At 42.6% G+C, this 20,343-nt stretch overlaps 1 protein-coding gene across 1 annotated transcript in view; it reads right to left on the bottom strand.

The window, feature by feature from the left end:
- The window catches only part of LOC117447554 (unconventional myosin-IXAa-like), a 171,935-nt gene extending 155,087 nt beyond the window's left edge, over positions 1–16,848 (bottom strand). The window contains 1 exon segment of the mRNA XM_034084284.2: positions 16,551–16,848. The gene's annotated coding sequence lies outside the window, so the exon portion shown is untranslated.
- Between the last annotated feature and the right edge of the window lie 3,495 nt (positions 16,849–20,343).

Below are 20,343 nucleotides of genomic sequence, written 5' to 3'. Positions count from 1 at the left end.
CACACGTGACTGTGTAAACAGATTTAGGTCCCCACAAGTATAGTAATGCTAGGCCACACACACACACACACACACACAGACACACACACACACACACACACACACACACACACACCAGGTCTAAAGCGGCAGTAATCGATGAGGTAGCTCAGTGAACTAAAGGACAGGGTTACAGAAATAACCATCGTTCAAATTGTGCCAAATGATGAGTTCGATAATAAATTGTGGATCAACAGACAAAGGAAACGCGTAAATCCTCTGTTTTCAGGTGAGAGAGGATGTGTGTGTGTGTGTGTGTGTGTGTGTGTGTGTGTGTGTGTGTGTGTGTGTGTGTGTGTGTGTGTGTGTGTGTGTGTGTGTGTGTGTGTGTGTGTGTGTGTGTGTGGTGTGTGTGTGTGTGTGGTGTGTGTGTGTGTGTGTGTGTGTGTGTGTGTGTGTGTGTGTGTGTGTGTGTGTGTGTGTGTGTGTGTGTGTGTGTGTGTGTGTGTGTGTGTGTGTGGAGCATTTCATGACTCAAAGACTCTTCATTCACAGCCCCCCAGCCGCAGCGGGCCATGCTTTCACACCTCGCCCTACTAAATTAAAACCTGCTATGCTCACCTTGAACTGAAACTATTAAAACACACTCTCTCTCACACACACACACACACACACACACACACACACACACACACACACACACACACACACTCACAAATATACCCATACAAACAGTTTCTGCTGAGAATGTTCAGCACCGTGACAACAGCCAACCACATTACAGCTCCTCTGAAACGACCAGCCAATCGCCTGCCTCGTTTGTCACCGACCAATGAGAGTGCTCGCGTGCACGGCTCGTTTTACATGAGCAGCTTTCATCATTGTTCCAGAGGAGACGTCGTGCTGCTGCTCACAGGAGACGGAGAGCTTTTCATTAACTGCCGTAAGAGTCCCTGGCGGACGTTATGAACATTAAGGTCTGCAGCGCCTCATTCATCGTCTCTCCTGCACATCCTGCACTGCTCGTTGTTATCAAGTGTTATTGTTCCATCAGTGTGTGTTTGTTTACATATCTTGCATTTCAAATGTTTTGTTTTCTTATATCCAGATACATACAACGACCAATCTGTTTAACTAACAGTGATAGTCTTTATCGATTAATCTGCTAATTATTTAACATAAGCAGATGTTTTGTGATGTTCAACCAACAGTCTTAAAACCAATTGTATATCAAATGTACTAACAGACGACCAAGAGAATCCGAAAATGTTCACATTTAAGAAACTGAAACAAGTACATGTAGTCCTTTTTACAATACATAACTAACTAATCTGTTCAGCTCTTTTGCTTTGAATTATGGGAAAAATAAGTATCTACAGAAGCTACCGACCTAAAGATGTTCTCATGTAATATAGCATCTATTAATATTACAGTAAGATTAACCTTCCATTTGTTGAAAAAGCCAGACATCATTCAGAAATCAATAAAAACAGCAAATTGAAAATGTCACTTTTCTCCCAGAATATTAGGAGACACGGTAAAGCAACACACCTAAAGATCTCAAAGTATTAGATTTGACTAAATGTAGTATAACATGAAATGATGGAGAATCCTTGTTAGAGCCAATACTTTGATTTGATAAGAAAGGCCACTTAATTGTGACGTCTGTAGTCAACGCACTATAAAAGGACTACATTTCCCACGGCGCCTGTGCTAAAGCCACAGTGATGGGCAACCTGTTGAGAGACGCCGTCGAGGAACAGTTTTTAACCGTACACATACATACAAATCGTACAAGTATTCTTTAAGTTACGAAGTTACATTACATTACATTACATTGCATTTAGCTGACGCTTTTATCCAAAGCGACTTACAATAAGTACGTTCGACCAACAAAATACAACCTTGAAGAAAACAGAATCATATAAGTACATCAGGCTTCATAGAGCAAAAACATTTCAAGTGCTACTCAACTGGCTTTAGATAAGCCAGCCCTTTATTAGTATATAAGTGCTTTGTTAATAATTCTATCGCTCGAAGTGGAGTCGAAAGAGATGAGTTTTCAGTCTGCGCCGGAAGGTGTGTAAGCTATCTGCTGTCCTGATGTCAATGGGGAGCTCATTCCACCATTTTGGAGCCAGGATAGCAAACCCACGTGTTTCTGCTGATGGGAACTTGGGTCCCCCTCGCAGCGAGGGTGCAGCGAGCCCTTTGGCTGATGCAGAGCGGAGTGCACGTGCTGGGGTGTACGGTTTAACCATGTCCTGGATGTAGGAAGGGCCAGATCCATTCGCAGCATGGTACGCAAGCACCATTGTCTTGAAGTGGATTCTAGCAGTTACCAGAAGCCAGTGAAGGGAGCGGAGGAGCGGAGTGGTGTGGGAGAATTTAGGAAGGTTGAAGACCAGGCGAGCCGCTGCATTCTGGATGAGCTGCAGGTCGGATGGCACATGCAGGTAGACCAGCCAGGAGGGAGTTGCAGTAGTCTAGGCGTGAGGTGACGAGAGCCTGGACCAGAACCTGCGTGGCTTTCTGGGTCAGCTGGGGACGCATCCTCCTGATGTTGTAAAGCGTGTATCTGCAGCAGCGGGTTGTAGCAGCGATGTTTGCAGTGAAGGACAGGTTGTTATCTAGGATCACTCCCAGATTCCTTGCAGTCTGAGTCGGGGAAACAACAGAGGTGCCGATGTTGATTGTCAGGTCAAGAGTGGGACAATCTTTTCCCGGAAGGAAAAGCAGTTCAGTTTTGTCAAGGTTGAGCTTGAGGTGATGAGCAGACATCCACTGAGAGATGTCAGCTAGACAAGCAGAGATGCGTGCGACGACCTGGGTCTCTGAGCGGGGAAAGGACGGAATTAATTGGGTGTCGTCAGCGTAGCAGTGGTATGAAAAACCATGCGGGCTAATGACTGATCCGAGCGAGTTTGTGTACAAGGAGAAGAGGAGGGGACCAAGAACAGAGCCCTGAGGGACCCCTGTAGTTAATTGACAAGGGTCGGACTCGGACCCTCTCCAAGTTACCCTGTAGGTACGGTCTTTGAGGTATGAGGTGAGGAGGGAAAGTGCAGAGCCTGAAACTCCAAGTTCTTGGAGAGTGCGAAGTTATAAGCATTATCAAGAAAGAAAGAATACCTAAGGTGTTTGTTATTTTATTTGAGTTTTGCCTATTTCTTTTGAATATTGTAAAGGCCTATTTTCTTTGTTGCATGTGCAAAAGTTTGTTATTTTATTTTTGAGCAAACACATTGCAACAACATCTAAACCATCGGAGGCCAAGCAACACTTCAAACTGTGAGTAATTTAAAGGAAAGAAACGAGTTAGAACTGTCTGTTTAAGGCGTCTAGTGGCTTGATGGAAAAGACAAGGAAGGAAGCCACGACAATCCTTCTTACCTGAAGCTGCTTCTGAGGTCATAATTGTTAGATAAACAGCTCTGAAGAAGCACCAGTTACCCTTATGGTTTCCAACTAGCTGATGATATGAGAGGATGAGAGGAAGAGAGAGAGTGGCTCCTAGCAACCGCTGCCTGTCAGGAGGCTTTAAGAGGTGTGTTCCCAGGACAGACCCGAAAGAATCAATGAATGGATGAATGATCTGTAGAAGAAGAAAAATAAAGGAAGATGGGCGACGCTTTGAATCCCTGCAGGGAAGGTGTGTGAAGTAGGGCTGCTCAATTACGGCAAAAATCATAATCTCGATTATTTGGGTCAATAATTGATATCACGATTATTAAAAAACGATTATCCATTTACTTTGAAAACACCCATTTATTGAAAAAAGATTTAACAGTATGTTTTTAACAGTTGATTACCCTGAACTTTAAGTATAATTCAACTGAAAAACCAATAAAAAATCATTTTAAAATAAATAATGGTTTTATTTCGATTATGTTGTTCTCATAATCGCTGCAAGCCAAAATCGTGTGATTAAAATACGATTAATTGAGTTAATTAAATGAAGGTGTCATTTACATACGTATCATGATGATAAAAAGGAACCGGACGATGGAAACAAAGCAGCCATGTCTTTATTATTATGCCGAGTGTTTATGGACACAAACAAGACAGAAATCTGCTAATGAGGAGCCTCATAGAGCCGGAAGAACGACTGTTGCTAAGCTGCTTTGGGATACAACTGATTATAATATTTAGTTTTAATTTGGTCTAAACATTTTTTAAACAACACGTTAAAATATTCTGTTTAAAACCATGTTGTTGATTGACTTAAATCATCTTTTCAGCTCTGAATTGTTTTATTTACAGATAAAGACGACGCAAACATAAAGGAAGAGCCTGAAAAAAGGTGTCATGATACTTTGTTTTTGTGTGTCTATGGAAAGGAATAACCTCTTACAATGTCAAATGTGAAGACTATAATTAAAGGTCCCATGTCATGGCCATTTCCACTGATCATAATTCCATTGTTGAGATCTACTAGAATAGATTTATACTGTGCAATTTTCCAAACTCACATTGGTTTCGCATACAGCATCTCTGTAAAGTATGTGTATTCACTCTCTCCACTAAACGGCTCGTTGCAGCTCTTGCCCCCCCCCTCCCTGCGAGCCCAGTGTGCTCCGATTGGTCGGGACCAGCCGGGACGTTGTGAATCGCGCTAAGCTCCGTGGAGGTGTGATTTCCTTGTTTAGCGATACACAATGAAACACAGCCAAACTCACCCTGAGCACACACAAAGTCACAGCCGAAGTAAAAACAATAAGTGTGGCTTGATATTGAGTAAGAAAAACGTTGATAAACGCTGTGAGAACGGGTCTGCAGAGAGAATTTCGCTGCCATCCCAACTGTCTGTTATCAGCCTGCAGCCAGGGAGGAGAGATCAGCAGAGCTGCCTGCACTGTGTGTGTGAGGAAGTCCGTGGATTGGTCAATTTGGACCAATCAGCGGGGGCTTAACGTAACGGCTCCGCGGACGTAACGTAACGGCTCCACGGATTGGTCCATTTAGTTCCGGGGACGACATGACATCATGATGTCCCCGGAAGAATCAAATGGACAGTGACCTGTCTCCAACGAGGCATTTTGGGGAGGTATTTTCTGTTTTAGAGTTTTACTCGCTACAGGGTGTACTTTGAGGGTTTTGACTCTGCAGACCGTTTACATGCATAAAAACCTGAATAACACACAAGGGGACGGGTACTAACCGGAAAAGCACCTTTAAGATAATTTCATTTCCAATCAAAATCACTCAAAGCTGACTCTCCAGATTTCTTTTTGTCCAAATAACCGTCCCCAAAACCAAAATAGGAAATAGAAAAAAGCAGCAAATTCTGGAATATATTAAAGGTGGGGTAGGTAATTTTGGAGAAACCAGCTCGAGTGCGCTAGAATTTGAAAATCTGCCACTTCCTTACAGAGCCCCTCCTCCAACACACACGAACGCGCACATGACCAATGAGGGCATGAGATAAGTCTGTGCACGAGATGGAAGGCTGACAGGCAGGTAGGCCATCCAGTTACTTTAGCCAGGCCGGCTCAGATGATTGGTCGTGCTTTTTACAGTACTACGGCTTCCAAGGATGAAATATTTGTATGTATTTTTTGTCAAAGCACTTCAGATATTCAATGCTATCGGGATGTTAAGAGCATTCCATGGAATATAACAACAAGCGTTTCTCGAGCCGGTTTCTCAAACTTACCTACCCCACCTTTAACACCTAATTATAACTAATCAGGAATAGGAGCCAGAAAAACGTAAAGTCATCAAACATGGCTACCGAGGGTCTATATGTTGTGTTTTATCCTCAGCAATAAAGAAAGATTCTGACCTCATAAAAACCACATGTTAAATGTAACCTGCACATTTAACTGAGGTGAGATAAAAGTGGGTTATTTTCAACTTAGCCAAATCTTATTCTGAGAGGTATAACCAAGTGAAGTGTCCTGCTATCGAACAGAATCTCTAAACCACAAATAATATTGTCATCTTTACAGGACTGTGAGAAAAACATGAATAATAAGACGGATGAAAGTCAGATCCTGTACCCGCAGTGTCTGATCTACACGTCACGTGACTTTGAGCCAGAGAACCTTCCGCCCCTACCTGCTATATCCGTATCGTGGCGTCCTAGTTTAGAGTCGAGCAGCGAAGTAGGACAGACTTGCAGGACGGAGCCGCTTTCAGACAACCTTGGCCGAATGACTAAGCTTTTAGTGCCAGGAAAACAGAAACAGGAGGAGGGAGAAGTGGAAAGAGGAGAGATCTGCAAGAAAACATGAACAAAAGGAAGAGGTAGACGCACTGAAAGCTGAATATAAAAAAGCGTCTGTTTTATGAGAATGTATTTATAAAAGGTGTCAATTACAACTACAGTGAGATTTGAATACCAAAGTCATGCGTTTTTGAGCCTCACTGTGAGGCAAATAATCATGTTTGAGTTTATGTGAGTGCCATACAAGGACTGAAATGAGAGCTGCAACTAAGGATTGTGTTTTTGGGAATACTTTCTCAGTTAATCATGTCTATAAAATGTGAAAGAATGTGAAAGATGTCCTGTGAAGCCCGAGGTGACGCGTTTGAATGTCTCATTTCAAACAACAAACCAAAGAGACTCTCTGTTTACTACCATATAAAACTGAAAAGAACAGAAAATTCTCACAACTTGTACAAGTTATATTATGATTCCTTTTTACTCTGAAACATCTGTCCAGAGGCTACACATGGAGAATAGCCTCTAACTCTGGCGCTTCTTCAGCAATGTGTGATGTATTTGTATTAATCCCTCTTGAATAAATAAGAAGGCTGGAAGGAGTTCATGTTTTTGCTGTAGGAAATCATCTGTAGGAAATGTGCTAAAATAAGACTTTAAACAAGAAATATCTGATCAAAGAACATTTATTATGACAATGTGGGGGACACTTTTAGTCAGAACCCAAATCTTTAAGGGTTTATGCACAGTTACAGCTTCAGATAAATAGACGTGTTAAGGTATCAGACCTTGGTTTGGTGCAACTTAATCAATCCAGGAGCCACACCCCAGTCCTCTGGTCTCTTTGTTCTGGCCACTTCTCTCTCTCCCTCCCTCCTTGTCTCACACACTGCCAAAGTCACATTGCAACACAAAGCAGGGGCAGACAGCAGGTCACACGCTCGTCCTGCCTGCCTGTTGTTTCGTGCATATATTCAAATTCCTCTCGTGTGTCTGTGCTCTCCAGCAGGACGTCATTTGGCTTCAACCTGCAGCCAATCCACAGCGACTGAAACCAGACGCTGCACAGACGGCACAAATATGAAACAGGCACTTATTAAAGACAACCATTTGGCTTTCAGGGGGAGTGACATGAGCGCGGTATAACGCAGAGTCTGCAGGCACGCTGTCAGAAATGTTTAAAAGCTGAACCACAGACACATGTGAGATGTGACATTATTGTTGCCTCCGAAGCCCAAAATGAAACGGTGCTAATTGCAGGGGCGAGAGATTTTCATACTACTGATTTGCCGTCTTTTTTCACAAGCTGGCTGGCTTTAGAGGAGAGTGGCTGGCTGAGCTCGATCTGTCAATCTGCTGGCAGCAGCTGAGACAAACAATGCAACATCAGCACCAGCAGCAGAGCTCAGGCACACGCCATAAGGTTCAAGGTGCTAGCGTTTTCCATCTTGATTTCCATACATATGTGAAACAGATTGGAGCTTTACTGCGTCTCCTTTTGGATTAAATAGGATTCAAGATTCAAAGGTTTTATTTTCATATGCACAAAGCTACAGTGTAGAAATTGTAATGAAATTCTTCTGACCTGAGCTACTAGGACTACAGATGAAAAATAGCCTCTTGGCTAACTCTGGCACATTTACAGAAATGTTAATTAGTGTGCACTGTCCCTGTTAAATAAATGAATACATAACAAATACTGCAACAATGAAACATATATAATAAAATACAAAAAATAAAGAGTGCAAAACGTTTTTATACATGTCAATAGAATATGGGATATGTACAAGAACATGACATATTGTAAATTAAGACTAAATTCAATACGGGTAATTGCGGAAGTCTTTTCCTCTGATCCTCAAACCGGCGTCCATGGCTTGGCTCCCGGCTAAACTCAGAATCAAAACCGGCATCCCGAGGAGTTGGTAAACAAAATGATTAATGAGATTTTAAATTGATCGCTTTAGGGAAATTCCCGTTGCCTGTCTGCAGAGCTCTGAGCACGGGGTCAGCTGTAACGCAGTGACCTCGAGGCTTCCAGGGATCCAGGGAACGATCAAAGACTCTGCAGCGGGGCAGAGGACTCCTGGCTTAAATGATTGGACTGGGGTCATGTGGATCATGTGGATCATGTGGACCATGTGGACCATGTGGACGGGCCCTCTGAGCGCTGAGCCACCCAGAAGTCGACAAGGAGAGTGAGATAATGGAAGTAAGAGGAATTCACATGATATAACTTGATTCTTATTTTGTTCTTTTGGCTCAATCATCCTGTGGTTATGTCACCATGTTGATGGTCGAGGTCTGGAACCATGGCAACAGCATTCAGGTCAGATGATCATTAAGGTTCACACAAGGTTATTTTTGATCGAAACAAAGTTGAATGCTGACAACAGGGTTCACAGACTCTCAGTTCCTGATTCAGCATTGCACTCATTTTCCATATACGCTAATGTCTCTTTATAAATACTGGAAGTTAAAATGAGAAACTATGAACGCAAAATGTGATGATATGGAAATGTTTACAACTGGTTTCAGTTGCACTAAAGCTGCCATGAGAAGCAGTACATGATTATCAAATGTTCCAAATCTGACACAATATAAAAGTCACACACAGGATTGACATAAAAGGCAATAAAACCAAAACTAACTGGTACACAAGCACACAAAGTACTGCACCCAACTCTACCGGCCAATTGCACAAACCACTAAGGAACCTACAATTTAAAATGCCAACACGTTTAAGTACAAATAAATAATTGCAAATTAAAAGCTATGCAGTGCTGCCTAAAGTTCCCTGGGACCCTTTTATGCTTTTTGGGCTTTTTCCTTTGTATTTTGTTATACTGTATAAGAGTAGTACACATTGTAGTTGAGGGGCGGGACATCTCTAGGCAGTGGACCCATCACAACAGAGCTGCAGATAACCAATCAGAGTAGACTGGGCTCTGGTTTCAGACAGAGGGTGAACAGAGTGGGGCTGCTCAATTAATCGTATTTTAATCGCGATTACGATTATGGCGTGCAACGCTTACGAAAACAACGTAATCGAAATAAAACGATTATTTTTTTATTATTACTTTCTTTTCCTTTTTTTCAGTTGAGTTAAACTTAAACTTCAGGGTAATCAACTGTTCAAAACATACTGTTCACATTTTTTTTCTCCAATAAATGGATGTTTTCAAAGTCAATGACTAATCGCAATTACAATTATTGACCCAAATAATCGAGATTATGATTTTTGCCATAATCGAGCAGCGCTAGAACAGAGGTGCTGCAGCAGTATGAGAAACATTAAAGCATGGAGAAATGTCACAGTAGATACACTATTTGAAACCTGAAAAGTAGCATCATATGTCCTCTTTAGAATCTGACAGAAGCACAATATACAGAAGCTAGTAGATTAAAAAGGTAGGTAGGTAGATTAAAAAGGATTCCATCAACATGTATTAACACCTACACTCCTTCTCTTAATCATCTCTCGTATCTGGATCTGAGATCAGCAGAGCAGGACGGAGGGCAGTGCCAGGGGGCTGAGCCATGCCCACGCCAGCTGCTGCTGCTGATCTCCAACTCTCTAAATCCAAATATCTCAAATCCTGTAACACTGTGTTTATGCCTAAAGCAGCAACAACCATAGAAGGAGGTTAAATGAATAATACAAAGAGACGCGAGAAGCGATAATAGATGCAGAAATTCACAGAGGGCCCGGCTTTGAACAGCTGAGAGAATAACAAACAGCAGCGTCCTACGAAGAATCAAACCGAAAGACTTCTGCTAGCATGCTAACAATCTGTGCCAGTGACACTTAGGAGACTGCAGCAACTCCTCTGAGGGAGACTGTGGACAAAGTTAAAGAGATTCTAATATTGTTGGACAGCCAAACAAGAGAGAGGTAGGGTTTCTTGCTGGCTGTCTTTCCTGTTAGAGTCTTTGAGTTTCCATCTCTCAAGAAACCTAGCAGGAAGAAAGTGTTCATGAATAAACCTCGACTATAGGGGAAGGTGTGAAAAGAGTATCAAACGTGTGTGTGTGAGGTTGTCTCTCTCACACTGCGGTCACTTCGATGGGTGTCACCTAAACACTTAAAGACTCGGAGCATCAACGCTGTGACAAATCCCTTTTCCATCTTCATGTCACAGAGGTCAACAGAGGTCAACAGAGGTCCCTGTGCGCCCTCGGCATGAACAGAAGAAGTGTGTCAGCGGCCACACCATCACTGACCGAGTCGATATTCGGGAACTATGCAGCATCCTGATTGTATCCAATGCAGCTGCGTGTGTATGCGTGTGTGAATGCTACAGGGTGTTTGTTCGCAGCAATAAAGGACACACAGGGTGAGTCTCACTTCGGGTATTTTTCATTTCCTCGCTCCTCGGGCTCGGTATCACCGGAAGTTGATTAGTCTGCGCCATCTTGAGTAGCGTCCCAGTGGCCTTATTTGTGCCGGAGGACCGAGGATCGAGGCTCGAGGAGTGATAACGGAAATCCTCAGACACTCGCCCCGCCCCCTTACTGTGTATCGCTCACTGATTGGACGAAGCAGCGCATGCACTGATCTGGCTGCTGTCAGACGATCAGCTGTGCGGCGTCATCACAAACGGACGTCGCTTCACGTGACGCTCCGGAGGAAAGGACGTCCCATTGCTCTTAAAATTCATTTCCTTGCTTCTCGTGGTTTCCTTGCGTCTCTCCATGCTTCCTTGGTGGGAGGGACTAGTCGCAGAGAAACGACGCAAGTGAGGGACGCAAGGAATCCATTTAACCGAAGTGAGATGCACCTACAGTGTGGGGGAAAAAAGAGTGACCAGATACGGCCAAAGTACGTAAGCAACACCCATAACGGGAAAAAGCATACAGAGGCTAATGTTGTGTTAAGCATCTATGGGGGAAATGATTCAAATTCATAGACTGAATTCATCTAACTTGGAAAATATTAAACAACTTCTCATTTCAAACTACTAAAAAGATCATTCAGAAGTGATGGCATGTCTTTTGTAATTGTCAACACATCCCGTAAAAAGACCAAAACCAACAATACATGTGTTTTACCATGTCTTTAGCCCACTGGTTCCTCCTATAGTTTTGTTACAGTAACAGGTCAGGAATAGATACTTAAAATAATACTAACTGTAATGTTAAACTACCTGGGCACTGAGGTTTTTAGAAAAGTAACTCAAACTGGAGTAAACAGTGCATTTGTTGGGGACTATTTTCAGCAGCGGATTAATACACATTTCATTACATGTCACATGTTAGACGCTTTTATCCAAAGCGACGTACATACTCAATACTGTGGGCAATCCCCACACGAGCAATTTGGGGTGAAGTGTCTCAGGGACACAACTACATGCTGACTGCAGTAGGGTTTGAACCTGTGACTAGGGCTGAACGATTAATCGATTTTAAATCGAAATCGCGATTCGAGATGATGCGATTATCAAATCGCAAAGCCTGCGATTTTGTAAAACTTTTTTTTTTTACCTTTTTCTTTTTTCTTCTTGTGTGTCATTCATCCACATCAATCAGAAGTGCTGTGCTCCACATGTACCAGCCATTGTTAATCAATCAGAAGCGGCCCATGATAGAAGGTGATAGACAGATTGATCCAATCACCTGCCAAGTATATTTGAAAGTGCCTGCCCTTTCCAAATGGCTTCCAATGGAGCTTTCCTAGATAGTTTGGTGAAACAAACCATCTGAGTCAGGTTAGTGATGCTCCATCACATGTTCTCCATCTAAAAGGGTGAATCTTTAACTGAAGCTTGACTTTAAAGCAACCCAACGGAAGTTTCATGTAAGTTTAGTTCTTTCACTCGTAGCTCGGGCTGCGGGGTGCTAGAGACTGGAGCACGTTGATACGACCTTCCTAGCCGGAGTTATGGCCGCATTTTACAATAAACTTCCATTGGGTCGCTTAAAAATAAATATCGCAATTCGAATCGCAATCGCAATATTTGTCAGAAAAATCGCAATTACATTTTTTCCCAAAATCGTGCAGCCCTGTGCCCCCCTGATCCGAACACCAACGATCAACCCACTGCACCTACACATCTACTGTAGTTCTCTATGTGCTGCAGAAGGACGTGTCTGTAGGATCAAACCAAAGTAGACCATTGTGGCTGTTTTCATGATGATTGTAAACGTGGCAATTCGTACAGATGTAGGACAGACGTGACAAATACAAACTAATAAGTGGAAGACATGCTGATTATTACTCCACTGATTGTGGCCTCAAACATCCAGAATGCATTGCAGCCACATGATCAGTTTTGTTTTTTTAAATGTGAGCGGAGACTTTTCTTCTCTCACTCGACAAAACAACACATAAATCCACAGCTTTATGCAACTACATCGTGCTGAGGGGTTGAAAAGCATTCTGGGAAATCACACTGCATCAGAAGCAAAGAGAGAGAATAAGTACAACCGAAAATAAATGATAATACTCCTATCAACAAACAGATTTTTAAATAATATAAGTGTCTGCTTCAATATTATCTGCAGTTCCGACATGGTTTCAAGTCCCAGATTTGATTCATTCGAAAACACTACCTTGATATACATATTGGACATCTTCTCTGCAGGCCCAGTAACAACAATGGAAACCCGACTACTTTACCGTAGTATCAATTAAAGTGTGTCTGAACAAAGGCAGATCTATTTGAGATGACCAACACCCACACCACCACCTCCAGCACCATTGTGGAAGTGTCTATAAATACACCTGGTTAGCGAATGCATATAGCCGCACTGACACGGTATGTGAGACATTGACCTCATCCTGGTATTGTCTTACACGAAGCTCCGAGCGCTGCGGCAGCAGGTTGGAGCGTGATCCGACTGTCGCAACAAAACAACAGATCCATCTTTCTTAAAGCCATCACTTCGGGAGGTCAGACTGGAGAGAAGAGCGGGTCAGCGGGTTGGCTGAGTGAAATCATTTTGTAGACCTTTACAGTGGATTGATGTTGGAGCCCCTCCCTAAATCTGCTGATGAGATTATCCCCATGATCTGATGCAGACTTCATCCTCAGAGCCGGTAGATTATGATACATCTGTGAGAAAAGTGATTGGATGTCACCGAGTATGAATAAAGGTTACCTATGAGATCATATAGGACAGTGTTTTATTGAAAAAATAAAAAGAGACTATGCCCACCGACCTATAACGTTGGGGTGCTGCAAAATATAGTGCTTTGTTCCCTTCAAATATAACATAACCAGTAATTAGATTCATCACGACGACACTTTTGGGAAAACAATTGACTACTTTGTATGTGTTATTTCTAGGAGATGGGGTTGGCTATTTCAACTGGGTTTCAAGGGTGTGTTTACATCATGTGTGAATCAGTTCAAAATCATACATTTTGTTTATGTGCCCCTCCCAATGCAGACCCACGACAAGCTTCTGTAATCGTAGATATGGGATTTTAGCCTGAATTTGCTTAAAGGTGGGGTAGGTAAGTTTGAGAAACCGGCTCGAGATCGCTAGAATTTGAAAATACACAACCGGAGAAAATCTGCCACTTCCTCACAGAGCCCCTCCTCCAACACACACGAACGCGCACATGACCAATGAGGGCACGAGATAAGTTTGTGCCCCGATGGAAGGCTGACAGGCAGGTAGGCCATGGATGTACTTTTTACAGTATTACGGCTTCTACAGATGAATTTTTTTTATGGATTTTTTGTCAAAGCACTTCAGATATTCATTGCTATCGGGATCTTAAGAGCATTCCATGGAATATAACAAAAAGTGTATCTCGAGCCGGTTTCTGAAACTTACCTACCCCACCTTTAATGTGACTTTCCAAAGAGAAAGTAGCTTAAAACTGTTTCTCGCTAAAAAGAGGGGGACATTTGGCCATCCTAGCTAACCGAACACCACATTACAGCACAGTCATCTCATCACATTTCTGACAGTAAAGGATTTAAACTCTGCTTTTGAATCAGTGACCGCTTCCTAAATATGAAATGCATTTACAAGGACAGAGGGTCTAAGGACAGAGGGTCCAAGGACAGAGGGTCTAAGGACAGAGGGTCCAAGGACAGAGGGTCTAAGGACAGAGGGTCCAAGGACAGAGGGTCCAAGGACAGAGGGTCTAAGGACAGAGGGTCCAAGGACAGAGGGTCTAAGGACAGAGGGTCCAAGGACAGAGGGTCTAAGGACAGAGGGTCTAAGGATAGAGGGTGTCGTTTTCCTCATACTGATATTCTGAACAATCTGTGTTGTTGTATTTGCTGTAAAGTGTCTCTACTGTAGGCTATTTTTATTATATGTACAGCACTTTGGCTCGACCAAAAATCGTTTATAAATGTGCTATATAAATAAAACTTGATTTAATTTGATTTATATTCACAAACCATTTCCACTCCAAATGAATGACTTTAAGAAGCTCCACTCGGGGAGACATACAGGCACAGGTTTTCTTCCGGATAAAAAAGTAAGAATGTAGTTGTTATAATGGACAGCCCATGACGTTGAAGGAGCCGCAACAACAACAACGAGAGATAAAGTAAACTCAAACAAAAGATGTATTGGTCTTCAACAGCTCCATATGAATTATTAAAATGAAAGATATTTCTATTCAAACAGCATTAGCCTCGCATGTGGCTGCTGTTGTGATGTTTGTATCCACCGTCACTGGCTAGAAACAGCCACTGGATGCTCTTCTCCTGCCGTGACGTCTTCATGCTTTTGGAGCCTTCACTGCAGCTGGAGCCGTCAGAGCAATGTTTTCAGTCCGGCTCTCGAGAGCTTTGCCACTTACGTAATTACCTGAATGAAATGTTTATGTCATCAAAGTTGACATCGCAATGAGGGAATGCTCCTGCCCTAATGAGCAGCGGGGAAGTCAGACTGCACATCACCTGCAGGAGGTGGGAGAACTCGTCTGTCCTCGCGTTTCTAAATAATTCAACTGTAATGACCTTAGCTCCCTCCCTGTGGCATTTCATAGGCATCGTCACGTGCAGCAACGGCTCCTCGGTGCTGTTGCTCAACATCTGCACTAGGAGGAGGAGGAACAGGGGGGGGAGGAGGGAGGGTCACCTCTTGAAGCTTTGGGCTGGTGGACAGAGACCTCAGGGGGCTGCTGGTCTGGCTGAGGCCGTGCTTGTCTTAACATGTCAACTGACTGAACACAACCTAATGTCAGCTCCAACTGAAACCTTTAAGAAACAATCCAACATTGTTTGCTGCTGTTTTACCAAGTCTGTGAAAAATATGCAAATTCTCCTGAACTCCTAAACTCCCGTGATCTTTTCCGCTGCCTTTCACCGTGACATTAACTATCTCCGGCTGTTACATTTACTGCATTGAAACACATTATGTAAAGCACAGTGCAACACAATGACCTACATGTAAAGGTTTCACTGCATATTCACTGCATGTTTCACTGCATGTTTCACTTCGTATAATTCAAACTGAACCTGTCGGATTAGTTGTTGTCTATCATTGTTTGTTAAATTAACCAGCAGAAAACATAAGGAATGCCCAAGGAAACATCTGCATATTAACTTTGTTGACATCCTAAAGTCCAAAACATGCTTTGATTTCATACACGACTCACAAAACCATCATATTCACATTTGAGGAGCTGAAATCAGTGAATTCTTGACATTTTGACCTAAAAATGTCTTCAGTTGTAAAGTGCACTCAATACTCAATTCAGCTCTAACCTACAGGATCATGGCACATTTTCTGCTGTATGACAATATATTGGTTTGTCCCCTGCCCCATCAGGCAGCAGCACCCTGAACGCCTCACACAGGACGAGCAATGTCACAACCGACCGTCCGTCAGCACCGTTTGGCCCAGAGACACAGACACAGAGAGAACTGCAGCATTTCTCTGCGACAGTAACCCAGCTCTACATTATGTATCATCATCCATTTCCACCAGTGCGTCAAGTTGATTACTGTTGCTGCACTGTCAGACTCCACACACACACACACACACACACACACACACACACACACACACACACGCACACGCACACACACGCACACACGCACGCGCACGCTGAAGCCCAGGTGTGGCGTCCAGTCCAGCATACAACATCTGTAACAGCACATTTACGCATTATGTAAGAAAACAGCGTGACATTTATGCGAGGCGGCGGCGATGGAGGGGTGAGGGAGGAGAGGAGGAGGGGGAGCCTGGAGCCCTGGGTGTTGCTGCTGCTGCTGCTGCTGCTGGAGGGTTTATTGACCATGTCGGTCCATGTATTTCATAACCATACGTGGTGTCATAACGCATTTGAATGGGGGAGCAGCTGATGGTAAATTGACAGGCAGCGAGAAACCCGCAGAAAGGAGATTTGACATTCCGAGCTCTGTTTGCTACGTTCTCTGACAGCGAAATGTAAATAGTGAGGATTTAAAAAAGGAGAAATTGTGCTTACCTCCTCCACTGTGCATTCAGTCTGCTGCTCCGTAAACCTCCCCGCTATAAACCCTCTTTTTCTGACGAGGAAGAGCAGGCAAGCCTCCTGTCCAAAACTCCGATGGATTTTACCGCAGGGAAACGTTGTCGTGCGTAATAACAGTCCGCACCGCGTCTGCACAAATCTCCAAAAACCCGCAGTAGATATGATCCCGTTTGTGTGTGCGCGCGTGTGTGTGTGTGTGTGTGTGTGTCGTAGTCCTGAGAGCTTCTGTGTTTGTATGAGGCGTCCTCCTCCTCCCACAGCTCCTCTCTGCTTTTTCTGCTACAATCGCCTGCCTGTCGTCGTACCGGGCGTGCACTTGCAATGCGCGTCCACGTGAGGACTGAGCGTGCAGGGTGGGAGTTAATATGTGTTATGGGTGGGTGGGATTTGGGAGGACCCTCTTGTGTGAAATAACAGTAATTGTTTTCAAGTGAATTGCCAATTCAATTAGGATTTTATTTCGTGTTTTTAAGCGGAGTGATCGAGCAGGGGTTGATAACAGGCAGTGTCACTCACTCAGCACATGACTGACAGGAGGGCGGGACCAAAGAACCTGAGGAACCCCCCAACAAACACACGCACACACACACACACACACGCACACAGATTCAAACGTCACAGTTGTTATTCTTATTTATAAGATATTTGTTTCATTATATCATTAAATTGCATATGCATGCCCATGGTGAAGTCTGGTGTTTTTGTGAATGTGAATGTATGATGACATTGTTTTCAGACATACTCAAGCTTCATTTATAACATCTTGAAATCAGCTTTAAATCAATTTTTATTACAACATTTACATACTTTCATTTTGATTCATTCAATAGACAATTTGATATTTTGTATTTTTGGTATCACTGTATATTTTATTTCAGTTATTTTCCTTTAGTTTCCTTTTTGTTGTCTCTATTTTTCTCCCTTCAGATTCAAGGCTTTCATTAAGGCATGTTTTTTGTTTCATTTCTATTGAGACTGTATGGAAAAAATGTGTGTGTATTTTGAACAATGAAAGTAGAAAATTAGTCACAAAGGAAACAAGAAAAAATATCTAAGGAAGTTCGTTGGAAGTCATTGTTGTGTGTTGCTTCATTTCTGTTTTGGAAACGATGGAGATTGTCTGTGACTTAATTATAAGAATAAGTAACAGGTTCTTTCCTCTGAAATGTGTTGACAGCGAGCTGAGTCAATACTGCCCTCACACACACACCTCTCTGTCATAATGGATTTATCAGTTGAAAGGTCAGAGTGGTTTCATTTTCGCTATCACCGTGGGGGGCTTCACTGAAATTCAACTCTTTTTGAGGTGCATAGAAATAACACACACAGAGACTCTTTGGTGAATCTAATTAGGGAAGATTTAGCAGCAGATCTCAGATGAACTGCTGCAGGGTGTTGCTCCTGACAGACAATACATCTGCTGGCAGGGGATCGCCACTCTTTACCTCCAAGTCTGTGTGAGGGGAGAAACAGATCCCACACACTCCTGTGGCGAGTTTGAAAACATCCCACCTGTTTTTCATGCGATCAATTTCCAGCTTGGTGACATATTTACCAGCCAGACATTTTTGAAAAGGAAATCCTCCCTTCGGCCGTGAAAGGTGGAATCCAACTCCGCGTCGAGAGGCCCTCCAAAATGACAGAGACAGTAGCTGAGGGCAGAGGGTGGGCTGCTGGAGACAATGGACCGGAAAGGTTGACATGATGGGGAGCACACGGAGGACGGGACTCTTCTGTCAACGAGAAAACTGAGACGGGATTCTTAAATAATCCATGAAAAAAGAGACAACAAAGGGGCCTCTTGGAATTTCAGCAATTGTTTTCAATAATTTGACTCTTTTTCTTCTGTAAAATAAGAAGCCATGTGCAAAAATTCCTGGATTAGTTTGTAAATTCATCTCATGCGTAATAGCCTTAGAACATTGCTACTGATTTCTTGGATATCTAAGCTAACGGCTACTTTGCTTAGCTTAGCAAAGAGACTGGAAACAGGGAAACAGCTAGCCTTTCTCGATCCATGATCAATTTCAGGATTGAGACATTTTCCAGACTATGACGCACCACCTGCAATGACCAACACATCCTCACTCCCAGGTCGGCCTATGTTGACGTTATGTCAAGTCCCCTGCCGGCTTTTTCCAACGCAAGGGGGGGGGCCTTAGCGTCCATTTTCAACGCAAGGGGGGGGGCCTTAGCGTCCATTTTCAGCTTTCCGGGATGTCCATGTGCTTCTATGGACGCTCATGGAAGCACGGCATTCATTTGTGTCGACTGCCCTTAAAGGCAATGTGAGCGTCCATTCTCATTGGATAGCGGAGAATTGTACACCCGGAAGTAAATATTCCCCTGACTGACGATTGATTTTACAGTGATATCTGCACTACTCATCGACTAAAAAACACCAGATTATCCTTGTTAATTACACAACATTGATTGGTTTAAATTGTGTGCATGCTATTTTTCCCCTTCGATTCGGAGAAACAAATCTTTTTTCGGAGTAAATGATGGCAGACACTACACTACCCAGAATCCCCAGCTATCATTTCTCCCTGCAGAAAAAGAAAACATGGCCGAACTTCGTTTTATTCTGCGTGTAAAATGCCTATTTTAAAGTTAGTTTGGCTATTAAAATGCGTTTTGATGTCATTTGATGCGAGAAATATGAGTTGTTATTTCAGATTATGTGTGCAGTGGATGTACATGATCTTTAGTTTGCTAGTTATTACGAAGATTATTTCAGGAAATTGCGTCCAACGTTTTCATTGTTACCAAGGTGGTTGCTAGGGACGCTGCTATCGATATTATTTCTGTTATGTTGTGTAACTGTTTAATGGTGTTATCTTTATTGCTACCCCCTTCCCCGTCAATGTATAGTGTTGGTCCACAGCGCAAACATATTAGTTAACAAAATCCGCATCTAAAGATACGTTATTTCCCCCTGTGCAATTCCAGTCTCACATCTCACAGCACATCGTCATTAACAAATACCGGAAACAGACCGAAAACGTTTAAAGAAAATAAAATAATACCTTATTCCGAGTGTGCTTGCTTTTCTCTTTGAAAGTCATCACATAACGGCATTGTAATACACGGTTCGGCTGCATTAAATATTACATATCTGCCGTAGTTCTGTATTTATAGAGCCCTGATGAGAAGACAAACATGAGGAACTGAAAACGTGACGTGGATCATAAATATATCAGCCATTAAACAACATCTTACATTTCTTTTCACACAATACGTCTCTTTGCCGTATCAACACTAATTCGGCTCACTTTTATATTTGATCCAATTGGTAGATAGGCTGTATTTACACCATAAAGGTGCACAGATGATATAAAGAGACACCTGGTGGTTAAAGCATGTTATTGAATTTCATTATTTTTATTATTAGATATTAATAGGATCCCTATAAAGTATATTCATTACTCGTTATTCTCTACTAATAGTTAATTAAAGACTGTATATAATGACTATTTTGCACATCCCGTTCAAGATTTCAAGATTTTCTAAGGTTTATTGACAGATCATATAGGCCTACACAACTATGGTGTAGTTCTGCACTGAATGAAAACTTGGGTCGCAGGTTCCTCAATAGTGCATTACAAGACATCTATCAATATTTGTGCATACCTCCAGCAATGTTAACTATGTTGAAGCACTTATTTTAACTGATATTATACATAATGTATTATGCTCTTATAAGATGTATGCAGATATTTCATCTCCGGCCTTGTCAGGTATTGAACAATCAATAAATAAAGAA

The sequence above is a fragment of the Pseudochaenichthys georgianus genome, chromosome 6 (genome assembly GCF_902827115.2).
Source record: "Pseudochaenichthys georgianus chromosome 6, fPseGeo1.2, whole genome shotgun sequence".
NCBI classification, from domain to species: Eukaryota; Metazoa; Chordata; class Actinopteri; order Perciformes; family Channichthyidae; genus Pseudochaenichthys; species Pseudochaenichthys georgianus.
Note: the sequence above shows the minus strand (reverse complement) of the source record. Positions and strands in the feature narration are given on the sequence as shown.